Genomic DNA, 14,468 nt, shown 5'->3' on the forward strand with positions numbered 1-14,468 from the left:
TCCCCAGTGGAGAAGGGGATCCCTACTCCCAGCTCTCCTGACCTTCCATTTGCTGCTCTTTGCACAAGACCACCCTGCTCTCATGTCCCTTCCTATGCTCAGATTTTGTGACTTTGTGACTATGATTTCCACTTTGTAAAAGGCTTCATCATCCCAGGAAAAAGGTGACCTGGGGCCAAACCACCCTGAATCTGTCACCAGCCCTTCTCTAGTCCCTCTTCTAAGCATCCTTCACCCTGCCCCCATCCTGTCCAGAAGAATTCTCCTCCTGATCTGGCTCTCTCTGGGCACCAATGGCTTGGCATGTTCTCATGGTGACGGCTGAGTATCAGAGCACCCCGGAAAGCAAACCCAAAGGGACAGTCTGTCAAGAGCGCATGGTCACTTGATCCGTGGCTGGGCTTGTTTTCCATACAGATGGCAGCAGCACAGCATACCAAGATGGCCGGCTTGAAGTGGGACCTTGGGTGGCCTGGCAGCCCCGGCTGGTGGTGCTTTTGGTGCAAATGCAGCCCCTGGCCAGGGGACGGGGAAGGAACCTAGAGGTCAGCCTTGACACCTTCCAAGCACAGAAATAGGTGATGAAGGGGAGAACCCCAGGTGGGCCTGATTGCTTCCTCATTGCCCCACATAGTTCCAGGAAGACTGTGGGGGGCAGCACGTGGCTGCCATTGTCATCACGTGGCTGCCATTGTCATCACTATCCCCCCACTGTCATAAATGTGACTCCCTCATTTGAATATGAATATATCTCATATATATATATATATATATATATATATATATATACACACACACACACACACACACACACACACACACACACACAGACATATATATAGATATGTATGTGTAGGAGATGCACAAACACACTGACCTGGTGAGGATGTAGGGCTGATAATACACACCCATTTTGTATATGGTCTCCTAGAGGTTAAGTGATTTATTCAAGGTCACACAGCTAGGATGTACAGAGCTGGGATGAGAACCCATATCCTCTGATGACCTTTCCATGCTCTTCCTACTCACCTGATATCGCTGTGCCCCCTCTAAGATTCTAGTGGTAACTGTCCATGTGCACATACACAGGCTAACACACGTGCATGCACATGTGCACAAACACACAGGCTAACAGGCATGTTGCACATGCATATGTGCATAAGCACACACACGCACATGTGCACACACGGGTATATCTGCATCTACCTCATACTGAGGCCCTCTTGGACTCCCTTAGGCTGGGGGGTCCCCAAAGTTTTCCTCACCTTTGGTTCAATCGTTGGAATGACTTGGTTAAGATGAAGCTTAACAGAGACAAATGTCAAGTCTTGTGCTTAGGTTCCAAATGTCACTCAACTGGCCCCACACAGGACAAGGCATTTATGACTAGATAGTAGCTGACAGTGAAGAAATCTCAAGGTCTCAGTGGCCCCCAAGCTTCATATGATCCAGTGGGGGATGTGGCCCTCAAATAATGACTGGGATCTCAAGCTGCAGTGATAGGCTCCCTATGGCCCCCCAGGAAAGGCGGGCAGTCCTGCTGTGCCCAGTCCTCATGGGGCCCCATTGGAATCTAGGATTCACTTCTGGAGGCTGCATCTGAGGAGTATCACAGAATTATAGGCCTAGGGCTAGAAAAGATTTTAACCGCCCTCTAAGCCTCATCTCCATGATTTACAGAAGAGGAAACTGAGGCCTGGAGACATCAAGTGGGTGCATGTGGTCAAGTGGAAAGAATGGATTCGAACAGGGCTAGGCTATGATTCAAGGTTCTCCAGTTCCCAGTCCTCCAAGCTGCACCACATGACTTTCTGATAAGCAGCTTTGGTTGGGCTCCCCGGGTGGAGTAAAGATGCCGAGGGAGAGCCAGCAAGACCTCAGAGGCACCAAGTCCAACTGGTCTATGAACAAGAACCCTCGCAACACCACAACGTCCCAGACAAGGGTCGTCCAGCCTTTTCTGAAGACCCCAGGGAGGTGCCAGTAGGGGCTGAGGTGGGGTCAAGGTAGCTCGAGGGGAAGGGGAACGGCTGGCACTTGTCCTCAGAGGACCTGGGATCTTCTCCCAGCTCTATGTGCAAAATGGGGCTGTAATTTATACTTGCCCCACGGTTGTTGTGAGTCTAGTCAAGAGGCATTTATGTGCCACGTGTAGCGCTAAGCATTGGAAATACAAAGACAGGCAAAAGACAGCCTTGCCCTCAAGGAGCTCCCATTTCAAGGGTCCAAATAAACTGTACAAGTGAGAGATATAAAGGAGACCGTGGGAGTGCGTGCCTAGGATGTCCATGAGGCGCTTGAGATGCCCAAAGGCCATTAGAGATAGGAGCTTGGAGGTCAAGGGACATGTTAGGGTTGCCTAAATCTGTCTGAGAACCATCTGTGTAGAGGTGGTAACTGAATCCATGGGAGCCAATGAACTCACCAAGTTAAACAGTGTAGAGGGAGAAAAGGGCCCAGGCACATCCTTGGGGGACACCAGCAGCTGGCTGGCAAGTCTGGAAGAGGAGAGGTCAGACAGGTGGGAGGAGAGCCAGGAGAGAGCTGTGTTCTAAAAACTGAGAGAGAAGGGACTATTGAGGGGGAGAGGGTGGCCAACAGCGTCCAAGGCTGCAGCGAGGCTGAGGGGGGGAGGGCTGAGGAAAGGGCAGTTAAGAGACCGCCAGTGCCTTTGGAGGCAGCTGTTATCTAGAAGCCAGGCTGCAGAGAGCTTAGAAGAGAATGATTGAGAGGCAAAGAAGTGTAGGCGGTCTTCAGACCGTCTTCTTGAGGTCTTCTCCCTTAGCCACAAAAGGGAGGAGAGAGGTGGAGAGAGAGGAGAAAGATGGTGGAAGGGCCTCTTAACCATAAAGAGCTGAGTAAATGCAGTGGTCACCCTCCAGGGAGACTACCAGCGACTAGCCCTGGGCTCCTTGTCCAGCTGGACTATGAACTCCACAGCTATAAAGATTTCTACAAAGTATCGAGCTGTCTGTAAAAACACGTGGGTGGATGGCTTGTTGGGAGAGCGCTGCATTTGTCTAAATCTTCCCACTTCTCTTTAGAGCGGACTGTTGGTTTCTGTGCTAAAGTGCTAAAGGATTGTTCTATCCCAGAGCTAATAGTTGGTGTGAATGTGTGTGTGTGTGTGTGTGTGTGTGTGTGTATGTACACGTGTGTGAGAGGGAGAGAAAAAGAGAGGGGAGTGGGGAGGGAGGAAGGGGAGGAAGAGATCTGATCAGATAATAGCTCAATTTAGAAGTCTTTGGTTTCTCTGGCATAAAAATGTTAATTGGGGGATCATGCTCGCTGCCAAACATGACAGTTTGCTTTCAGACACCTAGGAATCTCTCTAAGGGTAGAAAGTATACCCAGGGGCGCCAAAATCTCTCTCTCTCTCTTTTAATCTCCATTCTGACAGAGTGGAGGTGCTAATGGACACATTTATTCTGATTTAAGATTATTTTTCCTTTTGATTTCATGTCAAGTTATCACTTCACATTAAGTCTTTAGATAACTGTCTGAGAACCACAGAGTTTTATTGCTAGAGGGGACGATAGTGAGCAGCTAGTCTTGCTCCATCAACTTACAGAACAGGAAACTGAGTCCCAGAGAGGTTAGCAGAGGTGCCCAAAGGCACAGAGCTGGTTATGGGCGGAGCTAGGATTCAAATCCAGCTCTTATTTTATTCTAAATCCAAATTCAGTGCCTGTATTAAAGATGTAACTTGGGAATCTGGATTCCCCTCCCTCTCTCCCTCTCTCCCTCCCTCTCTCCCTCTCCCACTCCCTCCTTCCCTGCCTTCTCTCTTCCTCTTCTTTTTGTCCCAGACCTGTCATTTCACTGGTACAGGTAAATGTCGATGAAGACACTTCCTCTCCGGATGCAGGTCAGTAACTCTTCGGTGACCGATAGTCTTAGAAAGCTGTCTGAGGGCACTGAGAGAGAAATCCAGGTGGCCCAGTGCGGATGTGTCATCGGTAGGACTTGCACCCAGATCTCACTGGCCCTGAGGACAGCTCTGTGTCTACCCCCTTATACTCCCCACCCAGCAGTATGCCCTGGGTACTTCCTAAGTGTTTCTTAACTTCTGACCGCTGGCCCAGGGGCACCGATAAAATCCTCGGCTGAGCTGTGCCCCGGCCAGCCAGCCAGCCAGCGGGGGCCCTCTCACCGCTTTGGCTTCCTGCTCAACAGACTCGGGACGGGGTGTGGCCCTTGAGGATGGACGCGCTGGCAGTGACATTGTCAGCAGAGCCCGCCACTCTGTGGAAATCCGAATGGCGCTTTCCTGTGGGCCATCGACGCTCTAATGATCACTTGGAGCTCCAGGACAGATGTCTGCCATTCCTGGGCTCAGTGGCTTTCGGAAAAGCCTTTTTGTTTTGGTGGCATCAGCAGGAAAAGAGGAAATTAGTTGGAAACGAGGCTCCGTTAAAACAATAGTTGGAGGCGGCCGAGCTTGGATAAACAGTCCCTGCTGCTGCCCCAGCATCAGCAGGGGGCCTGGAGCCCCGCTCTTTGTGATCTGACCTGATGAGGCCAGCAGCCTGGCGCCCACGAAGGGTCTGCTCAGAAGCATCAGCTGACGGCCGAGGCAGGGCCGGGCACCGAGCGGCTGCTCCGAGTGCCGAGCCAATCGGTTTGAGAGAGCCCTCCAGTTCTGGCTGCCTCAGCAACCTGCAGGTCCCAGCTCTTGGGCTGGCCAGCTGCTTGGCTCTGGGCAGTGTGAGCTCAGCACGCCCGGGGCCCCCTACGAGACCCTTCGGTCCCTGCCAGGTGGGTTCTGGTCTGACTAACGTATAAAAATGCCAGGAGAGGATGGATGAAGGGCTGGCGGAAGGGGATCAGGGCCTTCCGAGCCATCTCCTCTCAGGCTGTGGGCACTGGGTGTGTTCGCCCTGCAGGCTCAGCCCAGGACTTGAGGAGACTGGAGTGAGTTTGGGAAGAGAAAACCAGCGTAGCTTGAGTTGAGGGTGAGAAGGGCAGAAAGCGAAACAATGCGCTTGGGGAGGAGATTGGCCCCGACTGGCCCCAGGATTCCGGGATTCCTGGATCTTTATTTTTCCAGTCCTATTCTCTGGGTCCTGTCTGAAGGGATCCAGAGCAATGAGATGATCCCCAGAGACTGTGCTGCCCTCCCCACTGAGTAGTGCTGGAAACTCTGGACTTCAGGCTGTCCGATGGCGTAGCCAGGGTCTGCACGGGTCAGGAAGGCAGGACGAATGTCCTAGGAGCAGGAAGCCAGAGGAGGACACCAGCCTGCTCTGCGTGGAGCTTAGAAAGTCCTAGCACTGCTAAGCCGACTGAGTTGTCAGGAAGGAGAGCCCGTGAGACATGGGAGGGGCCGAATGGGGCACCTCTGGGGAGTCTGGATCCTGGCACGCTTACCCTGTGTGTCTGTATCTGTTTCCTGGTGGGAGGGGTGTTCCTGGAGAAGATTTTGTGTGCCAGGTGCTACCTGCACTGTAGGAGGACTTAGGATGCATTGTGCCCTAAAGGATTGGGACGGCGATGGTTCCACTGCCTCCCCCCCCTCCCAGTTTTTTGTCCCTTTCTGGTCATTTGGTTCCTGCTTCATGATGCCCTGACCTCAGGCAGGCCCTCTCCCCACACGTCCTACCACCAGCTTCTTTTTCAACAGCCGCTTCAGAATTCCCACACGCTTGTCACAAGGTCAGAGGTGATCCACCCCTCCCCAACTCTCTCCTCTTTCCTTGGATAAGCTTGTACCAGAGGGCCGGCCCTCTGGAAGTCAAAGTCCAAGGCATCCTTAGATGACAAATGTGGACAGTTCCCAGTTCTAATTAAACTCGCCTTTGGATGCGGTCACCAGGGAGGCCTTGGGAAGCCACAGAAATGAGGAGAACGCTGACAGGCATCACAGCTAGCTTGTGCCATCACTTCACCGGGCAGAGGCAGGAGCTGCTGGGGAAATTGGGGGGAAGGAACAGACTTCCTATTGCTTTGCACGTACACCTGGCCTCCTCGTAGCTGCTTCTGGGTTGGGAGGGCTTTAGAACAGAACGAAGTGCTGACCCAAGCGCACTCTTTGGGAGCACCCGGAAAGGCAGCACTCTACAGGTGTGCAGGAAGCTTTCTGCCGAGGTTCCCTCTTGGGAAGGCAGCCGGGGGACATGTAGGGCATCTCGACGCCTCCTTCTCCTAATGCTCACATACATGATGACTGTGTGGTGCTCGTGCCAGAGTCACTGGTCAGGTCATCAGAGGGTGAGTCTGTGATGACAAGAGAATTCGGATTCAGCCTCTGTTGCATGAAAGTGATTTCTGTTCGTAAATTCCAGCAACTCCTTGAGGGTGAGAGGCAGTGTTGGTAGAGATATTCTGGGTTTTTAGATGAGGATTTGAAGGATGAATTAGTGGGACATTGGGTTCCTAGAAACCCTCTGGATTAGAGTCCAGCTCAGTGGTCAAAAGAAGAGAGGTGACTCTGGATCCCCGAGCACAAAGAGGAAGCGAGGTCTGTGACACTGGCCATGAACTTTGCTTCCTACTCTGTGAGAGAATTCAAACTCCAGCCTTTTACCCATCTCCTGCCGTCATGGTCAGGAGCGTTCATATTCACGGTGGCTCCTCTTAACAATAAGGATGCCAATGACTGATACTTCTAGACCACTTTGACTTATGTCCTCTCATGTGAGCCTCCCCGCAACCCTGGAAGGACCCACGCTGAGGTATTGTCATCCCCTGTGCAGATGAAGAAACTGAGGCTTAGAAGGTAATGAACTTGCTCCTTGTCTCCAAGCTGGTGTCAGAGGCAGGATTTGAATGGGGATCTTCTTCTTCTGGAATCCTTGCCTCTACACCCTGCCCAATTCCTTAGCTCCTTCAGCTCCAAAGTCCCCTCTCTCCACTCACTTTAGCCACAGATCTACATGGTCTTACTCGATCTTGCAGAAATGCACCTGGTGTCCCTATTGGAAGTATGCATTGAGCACCTTCCCTGCCCCTTGGGCTGTGTCCCCTCTGTCCATCTCTTCTGCTTCTCCCTCCCGCTTTCTCTCTTCTCTGCCCTTCGGTGGATGGACCCAGAGCGCTCTTTCAGCCTGTGCAGGCAGCTCTGGCTTCACATGTCTCCATGCTTAACCTCAACCACACGCCTGACCTACCTACTCCTCAGTGTTCCTCTAACTATGCCTGTCTTTCCCTGTTTGATCTCATGGCTGAGTTGCTCTGCCCTTGAAGGCCCGCTGACCCCCACTCCCCTTCTCTAAGGTGACTTCTCTACTTCCACCCTTGGGCTGCAGAGCATTAAGGGGAGAAGGTCTCCAAATGGAGCTGCCTTCACTGGAGCTAACCCCCTGCCTCCCCCACCTTCCTCATATTGCCTGATCATCATGGTTCTAGATCTCCAAACAACTGGTCCTTTTGCAGAGAAGTGCAAAGTGTGTTCCCAGCCCCAAACTACCCCTTGGCTGGTCCAAGCCTTCCTCCCACAAGAGGCCTTCTAGGGCCCACAGGAGCTCCGTGGAAGATCTTGGTGATTCATGATCTTGCCCCTCTCTCTCCGTGGTGTCCTTGGAATGTCAGCACTTCCTCTGGGGTCCAGGAGTCCCAGGGAAGTGTGCCACCCTCGGATTGTCTCTTCATCCTCTTCCCTCCTCAGGGTGGCTTGGAGGGGTGGATCAGATTTACTGGAGGTGCTCCCAGAGGCATCTAGAAAAGGGAGGGAGTGAGGTGTCAGAGCATCCCGGCCCAGGTATCCCCGCGCCAGGGAGAGAGCTGGGCCATCAGTGCTCTCCCTTTTCTCTTCCTCCAGCCTCACATCATCACTGTCCTCTCTCTCCTGGCCCAGATGAAGAGGTATCCCACCTTTTACTAAAGCTAATCTCTGCCCACACCCTTGAGCCCACCTCTTCACACTCATTCCAGGACCTTCCTCTCCTACCTAGCATCTAGCTCTTCCTCTGGCCTGACTCTTCCCCGTCTGAGGACAAACATGCTTAGATCTCCCCATTACAAAAAAAGAGTCTTTCCTCAGTCCTCCTGCCTTCTCTCTTCTGCCTTAGCTGTATTCAAATCCCCCAGGACTGCACGTTCTCATCAGTTACTTTCTCTGCAGCTCTTGCTACTCGTCTCCTGCCCCCATAATTCTCCTGAACCTTCCTTTCACAGGTCCTCCTGCCTAAGTGGCCTCCTTATCGCTGACCCAATGGATTTCTTCCAGTCTCATGCTCTTTGGCTTCTTGCAGTTTGGGGGATGCCACTGACCACTTCCTTCTGTTGGACACTCTCTCCTCCCTTGACTTCTGGGGCAGCACATTCTGGTGTTTCAAAAGAGACCTGGATTTTGGAGTTGACAGACCTGGGTTCAAATATTATCCCATCACTTAATGTATAACAAGTCATAGTCTTTCTCTGACTCAGTTTCCTTATTTGTGAATTGGGGCTAATAATATCTTTTCTCTCATGTGACTATTATGAGGTTCAAATGAGATAATACATCCAAATGCTTTGTAAACCAAAAAGCAGATGGAAATGTTTCTTGTTGCTGTTGATAGTAGCAGTAGTGGTAGTAGTAATAGTAGTGATGGTAGCAGCAGCAGCAGCAGCAGCAGTAGTAGTAGTAGCAGCAGTAGTAGTAGTAGCAGTAGTAGTAGTAGTAGTAGTAGCAGCAGCAGCAGCAGCAGCAGTAGTAGTAGTAGCAGCAGTAGTAGTAGTAGCAGCAGTAGTAGTAGTAGTAGCAGCAGCAGCAGCAGCAGCAGCAGCAGCAGCAGCAGTAGTAGTAGCAGTAGTAGTAGTAGCAGTAGTAGTAGTAGTAGTAGCAGCAGCAGCAGCAGCAGCAGTAGTAGTAGCAGTAGTAGTAGTAGTAGTAGCAGCAGCAGCAGCAGCAGCAGCAGCAGTAGTAGTAGCAGTAGTAGTAGTAGCAGTAGTAGTAGTAGTAGTAGCAGTAGTAGTAGTAGCAGTAGTAGTAGTAGTAGTAGCAGCAGCAGCAGCAGCAGCAGTAGTAGTAGCAGTAGTAGTAGTAGTAGCAGCAGCAGCAGCAGCAGCAGCAGCAGTAGTAGTAGTAGCAGCAGTAGTAGTAGTAGCAGTAGTAGTAGTAGTAGTAGCAGCAGCAGCAGCAGCAGCAGTAGTAGTAGCAGTAGTAGTAGTAGTAGTAGCAGCAGCAGCAGCAGCAGTAGTAGTAGTAGCAGCAGTAGTAGTAGTAGCAGTAGTAGTAGTAGTAGTAGCAGCAGCAGCAGCAGCAGCAGTAGTAGTAGCAGTAGTAGTAGTAGTAGTAGCAGCAGCAGCAGCAGCAGCAGCAGTAGTAGTAATAGTAATAGTCTTCTTCTTACCTCTCTAACTATTCCTTCTCTGTCCCCTTTGTTGGATCCCCTTCATTTTCCTTAACATCAATATTCTCTAGGGTTGTGTTGGTAAATGTTTAACAACAAGCTCTCAAAAAAAATGCACTTTTGGGTTTTATCTGCATTATTAGTATTTTCATCACTTTCTGAAGTCTGGAAATTAGCAAAACAATGACCAAGCCCTGATTTGTGGGATTTGATAATTTTCAAAGAGTAAATGATCATCACTGAAAATTTAGCAATCGACTCCAGACCCCATTTGAACAGGCACCAGCAAAGCTCTGTTATTCCCTCTGAATCTGTCCTCATCCATATGAGTCACTCCTGAGCAGCCCCTTTCCCTGTAGATCAGGGACCCTGGGATCTCATCTACTGCCTCCAGGTAGATGAGTCAGAGAGCCCTATCTCCTGTCCTGACTTCTCCTGGCACTTCAAGCCCACATCTCCAGCTGCCTCTAAGATGTCTGCACTTAAGTGACCCATAGGTGCTCTCAGTTCATAGGGTGAGCACCGTTCAGTAACCTCATGCTGTTTCTCTGTGATCCCTTTGGGTTCCATGATTCTAGGATCCAGGGAATCTTTGTGGACTTCGCTTAAGCTAGGCAGCGTGTACAATCCCATGGTGGGACCAAATGGGGCGCAGAGGTGCCTGGCAGGGGATAAAGGGAAAGGGAAAGTGGGCAAGAGGAAGGAGGAAAGGAGGACAAGAAAGAATGAAGAGAAAGAGAGACCCTTTCATACTGGGGAGTGGGAATCAGTCATGTCATGTCTCAATATTTTTTTTTTAACTTTAGCTTTTCCTGATCATCCTAGGAAAAATGGGAATGAAATGGGACAAGACCTTCAAAGAGAGATAATATAGACAATGCTGGGTTAGGAGTCAGAGGTCTTGGGTTCAAACATCTTCCCATTCTGAATCAATGACCCTTGTAAAGCAGGACCTCCTCTTCTTGAAAGCAGCCTCTCCTCCCACACTCCTTGCTGAAGTGACTGATCCCTCCTTTCCACCTCAAGGTAAGTTAGCTCTTTATGCTCTTGGGAGCATAAAGTCTTAGACACACCTCTCCTTTGCATATTCAGATCTTCTTGGGTTTTTTTTTATTTTTTTGCTGAACACTAAGGAGTGGAAGCCCATGGGTAAAGGCACTGGTGACCAAGGAGTCATGAGACCTTTTGATTCAAGGTGTCTCTCTAAGAAGAAGTGGAGGATTTGAGGTTGCTTTGTCCAACTGGGTCATTTTTACAAAGGAGAAAAACTGAGCTCTGGAGAGAAGTGGCTTGCCCAAGGTGATGTGGGCAATGCCAAAAACAGCTGGTGTTTCTGTTGGGTTTTCAAGGCTTCCAAGTTCTAGATCAGGCCTTCCTGACTCCTAGCCCAACACTCTAGCTGCCTGCCTTAGTTTCCTCATCATAAAACAAGGGTGTTGGGCTCTTTTACCCCAGCCTGGGGCCAAGGGTCCCAAGATCTTTTTTGCCCCATTTGATTCTCTGGTCCTCATTCTGTACCTTCCCTGAGGTTGATCTGTCTTTTTGGCTGTGGCTCTGATATGAGCAATGGGCTTTCGCTAGACCTGGTGATACTGGCTTGCTGGTCAAGACTGGGCTAACCCTAGCCCAGCCCAGAGCAGGGAAGGCTGGGTCAGTGTGGTTTAGGGGAAAGGGCATGGGATTTGGAGTTAGAAGACATGGGACTGATTCCCAGCTCAGCCACAAACTGCCTGTGAGACCTTGGGTAGGTCATCTGTAACATAAGGGGCTTGGATGGCCTGACTTCCAAGATTCCTCCCAGCTCTAAATCTAAGCTCCTGTAAGCCGCTCAGTCTGTCCTCAATGGTCCCAGCTGCTGAGTGATCCAGACTAGACAGGTTCTGGCTTGTGCTGTACTTCCCTCTGGCCTGTTCAGCATTCTCTAGCACCCTGTCCCTGTCCCGCATGGAAGAAGAGAGCAGGAAGGCGTGGGTTTCTTCTGCAGATTCATTGCAGAAGCATCAATGGACATGGAGGGGGCCGCTTGGTGAATGGAGCTGCGGCAGCAGGGTGGTAATTGACCGCCTTCATTGTGGTGATGCCCTCTGCAGTACTTGGGGAACTCTCCTGCCATCAGCAGGTTCGTGCCCGGAAATGCTGGCCTGTCTTAATATTCCCCCAAGGAAAACCTGGGGAGGAGAGTGCTAAGCTGCAGAAAACTCATTGGATGCAGTCCAGGGCCAAAGAGAAGCAAGCTTTTGGCTATTCAGCACTAAAAATCAGCAGCGTCTGGGTGATGCTGGGACTTCAGATGCCCAGAGTCCTATGCCCTCACTTTGAAGATGAAGAAGGTGAGGCCCAGGGAAGGGAAGGGGTTTACCCAAGGTCACACAGGTAGAAAGCATGCTGTCCTTTCTCCTAATGTACCATGTTCCTTGGCCCAAAGGGAAATTCATTCATAAAGACTTTTCACAAAAGCTTCCAGAAATGGAGGGATACAAAACTGCCCTGGCAGGAGAAGGGGAATTTATTTTACTGACAGAGATTCAAAATGACAAAAGGCAATAATCAGTGAGCATTTAAAAGTTCCTACTATGTGCTAGGGCAGCTAGGTGGTAAAGTGGATAATAGGGTGCTGGTCAGGAAGACTCATCATCATAAGTTCAAATCTGGCCTCAGACACTTACTAGTTGTGTGACCCTGGGCAAGTCACTTCACCCAGTTAGCCTCAGTTTCCTCATCTGTAAAATGAGATGGAGAAGGAAATGACAATCCCTCCAATATCTCTGCCAAGAAAAACCCCCCAAATGGGGTTACCTTGAGGAACTTGCATTCTAGCATGGGAGAGCTACTTTGGTTCTATCTCAAAATGCAGGGAAGAGAACGAATGTCCAACAAGGCTCGAAAGATGGATGGGGGCTAGGCTGTGAGGGGCTTCAGAGCAGCTGAGAGCTGGCCATAGAGGCAAGTCAGTCATGAGCTGGTTGAGCAGGGAAGTCGCACCATCAGGTCTATGCTTTGCCTGCGATGTGGGTGGATTGGAGGGTGGAGACCTGGGGCAGGGGGACTAGGCAGGAGGTCACTGGAATGGTTTAGGTGAGAGATGATGAGTTCCTGAGCTAAGATGGGACGCACGTGAGGGGAGAGGGCTGGGAAGGGCAGTCGAGGATACGAGTTGTTGTTGTTGAATTGTTTCAGTCTCATCTGACTCTTTGTGACCTCATTTAACAGGTGAGGAAACTGAGGCAAACAGGGTGAAGTGACTTACCCAGGGTCCTGCAGCTAGGGAGTGGCTGAGGCCAGATTTGGACTCTTGAGGATGAGTCCTTCTGACTGCAGGCACGACAGCGCCGTCTAGCCGCCCTGAGGATGCAAGACTGGGGCTGATTCTGTGGCTCCATGGACGTTAGGCAGTGGTCTTTCTAGTTACGCAAGGTCATCTCCTTATAGGGACAGTCCAGATCCTTAGGGTCATTAGTCAACAGGCATTTATTAAGTGCTTGCTGTGTGCCAAGCTCTGCCCTCAAGGAGCTCATGGACTAATGGCGGACTGTGCAATCAGCTGCAGGCTAGGGGCCAGCATGTGTGTGTGTGTGTGTGGGCAGCGATCAGTAAGAGGGTCTTCCTGACATGGAGGCCTGTCGAGAAAGTCCATGTTCAGTTAACTTGGGGGTGGGGAGCCAAACCACGGAGTCTGAAAAACTCTCCAGGCCCTCAGGTTGGGGGCCGGGGCAGAAGAGAACTGGAGCAGGATGTGCTGCTCTGAGTCTGAGACAAAGGCTGTCTACCTGACTTGCACTGTTACCCTGAGTGCTTGCATGGGAGATGAGAACCCTTTAACTCACATCGGGGAGACAACCATGGGCTATAATTAATAATTCTGGTTGAATGAGTTGTAGACCATGAAGTTTCCCAGCAGAGACTCTGTGTGGGCAAGACAGGTCGAAGAGGGGTGGTCTGGGGGGAGTGAAGGGGAGTGGACTCCCCCAGGTTTGAACCCAGGGCCTGTGAGCTCAGAGCCTAGGGAGCTGGCCACGAGGTACATGGGATTCTGAGAGTCCATGAGTTTGCTTCCAGGAGGGCTCGGCCTCAATGTGCGTGCTTTTATCCATGCCTTTAAATGAGGGCTTCTCAACTATAAAGGAAAGTGGAAAAACCCAGCCCCGTGCTGGTATGAGCTCAGCACTTCACGGAATAAATGTGCCTGGTACTGGCTTGTTTTGCAGTGTTTGGTTTCCATGGAGACGGGCTGCCTTCCTGCATCCCTCTGCTTTAGAGACACTCACCACTGATCTGCAGACATTCCATTTCTGCTGTTACTCCCTGCTCTTTCATCATGCCCATTGACCGGAATTAGCTTGGACCTCGCTGCCCTGCCCAGACCTGCTCAGGAAAACAGGAGGCGAGCAGTGATACTTGGGCCATCCAGACTGAAAGGGGCACCCTAAGGGAGGTGTACATTTTAGGAGGCTTGGGAGTGTGTGTGCTCATTTTAGGACCTGCCCCTGCTTTGGTCCTGGTGACCCACCTGGAACTAGGTGTGGCAAAGAAGGGCATTGGCCCTGATGGGAGGCTGGGAAAGACAAACATTACTGCTGCCTCCTCTGACCAGGGAGGAAATAAGCACTATGGAGTGCCTACTATGTGCCAGGCATTGTATGAAGAGGGAAGGTGAGAGGAGTGAACACAGCTCTTAGGAAAGCTGGATAGAGGCCTGCCTCAACTTCCCAAAGGTAGCCTGAGAGTGTCCAGAAGGAGTGGGGAAGGGGATGATGAGATGCCTTGGGTTTAGCCTTCAGGAAGCCCCTGATTCTTCATCACCTAAACTTTGAGGTTTTGAAAACTGGTCCCCCATTCCCTTGAGACAGACTTAATCAATAAATAAAAAAACCATTTACTAAGCACTTTTACTGTGCAGCAGACTCATTGTCCTGGAGATGCAAAGAAAAGGCAAAAATAAGCCCTTCCCCCTGCAAGCTTGCTCTCTCCTGTTTGGGGGCGGGGGAAGGGGAGGGGAAACAGCTCCTGCCCAAATCCTGTCTACACCTGTTCAAGCACCTGTGGTCTCCCTCAGGGATTTTTAAGCTCCTAGAGGAGAGGAGCTGTCTTTGCCTTTGTAAAAGCACATGGGTGGTGCTTAAGAAACGGGTTTAATTGTCAGATATGAGTATGTTATATGTACTATATGTACACACACATATAAATATAATTTCA

The 14,468-nt window shown here is 50.7% G+C and overlaps 1 long non-coding RNA gene across 1 annotated transcript; it reads left to right on the forward strand.

The window, feature by feature from the left end:
• Positions 1-4,044: 4,044 nt before the first annotated feature.
• On the forward strand, positions 4,045-14,158 carry LOC110198822 (uncharacterized). The gene is made up of 3 exons (XR_002321841.2): positions 4,045-4,758; positions 10,101-10,301; positions 13,481-14,158. It is a non-coding gene; the product is annotated as an uncharacterized LOC110198822 (long non-coding RNA).
• The last annotated feature ends 310 nt before the right edge of the window (positions 14,159-14,468 follow it).

This window comes from Phascolarctos cinereus, unplaced genomic scaffold (assembly GCF_003287225.1).
Source record: "Phascolarctos cinereus isolate Bilbo 61053 unplaced genomic scaffold, phaCin_HiC Scaffold_5;HRSCAF=322, whole genome shotgun sequence".
Lineage (NCBI taxonomy): Eukaryota > Metazoa > Chordata > Mammalia > Diprotodontia > Phascolarctidae > Phascolarctos > Phascolarctos cinereus.